The sequence below is a fragment of the Tarenaya hassleriana genome, unplaced genomic scaffold (genome assembly GCF_000463585.1).
Source record: "Tarenaya hassleriana unplaced genomic scaffold, ASM46358v1 Cleome74, whole genome shotgun sequence".
In the NCBI taxonomy this organism is placed as follows: Eukaryota; Viridiplantae; Streptophyta; class Magnoliopsida; order Brassicales; family Cleomaceae; genus Tarenaya; species Tarenaya hassleriana.
In genome coordinates, this window is record NW_010969940.1 from 135,219 (window position 1) to 135,551 (window position 333).

The following is a 333-nucleotide window of genomic DNA, read 5'->3' on the forward strand; positions in this document are numbered from 1 at the left end:
AGTTGATCAGATTAAGCAACGGTTGCGTAATCGGACCTAGAAAACGAAAAATTTCGGAATCTGGACCTCTGACCGTCCGTTCCACACCTGGAACGGACGGACCAGTCTCTGATAACTCCTGGAACGGACGGTCCATAAGTATAGAACGGACGGTCCGCAAATCATCGTGGAACGGTGTCCGTTACCCTTGGACCGTCCGGTCTGGCTTACCCAGAACGGACGGTCTAGGGTCCTTCAACGTGATCAGATCACTTTCCGCAGTGTTCTCGGCCCCGATCAGACCCGAATCTGATCCGAATTCTCCTGTAAACCCAAAATTCGAACTCCTGCACT